Source organism: Anneissia japonica, unplaced genomic scaffold, assembly GCF_011630105.1.
Source record: "Anneissia japonica isolate Jap-2015-1 unplaced genomic scaffold, ASM1163010v1 scaffold718_len1063573_cov188, whole genome shotgun sequence".
NCBI lineage: Eukaryota > Metazoa > Echinodermata > Crinoidea > Comatulida > Comatulidae > Anneissia > Anneissia japonica.
Window position 1 is genome coordinate 906602 of NW_022727435.1, and position 715 is coordinate 907316.

A 715-nucleotide genomic window follows, 5' to 3' on the forward strand; every position below is an offset into this window, starting at 1 on the left:
TATGAATTATTAATTTTTTTTGCATGCATAATAGAAGTGGGACACTTCTTAGGGAGAGGGGGAGTAGTGTAACCTTTGAACTTTCAAGGACTCTATTATGGGATGTTCCCGCGGAGTCTCGCTCTCTCTTGGGGGTTCGTCGACTAGCCAAGCTGCGTCTTGTTGGAGGCTCACACTTTGTATAGAATAAAACCGTTAACATCCAGCTTACTTGGTGTCTAGCTCATTCATTGAAGTCCGAACTCATCTAGTAACATCCATAGAGAGTTACATTAATTCTAATTTCGTTAGAATTGATCAACACTCCCTAAAATGTGCAATTTTTAGAAGAAATTGGGCCATGTTAACAAGAAATGCGCGCGAAATTTGAGGTTTTTAGGCACTTTCAGGGGATGAAAGGGCATTTATAAAGGGGTGGGGAAGATTTTTCAAAGATAGATATTTCCCCTTGTCCCCCAGTGTTTACGCCATCGGGCAGCATAGATCAAAGGAGCTATGACAGTTTTTTAAGTGGAGAAGGGGTTGCAGGGTGTTGTGAGTCTGGTCATTATGATATCTTCCTTTTTATTCTTGCCTTTATTTTTCTCCTCTCATTTTCTTTATTTTTCTTTCTCTCTTCTTTCTCTTTCCCTCCCTCTCCCCTCTTTCTTTTCTCTTATTACCCAACCCGGTACGACGGCTTGGTCAGCCCGGTGAAAAAGGTCAGGGGAGGGAC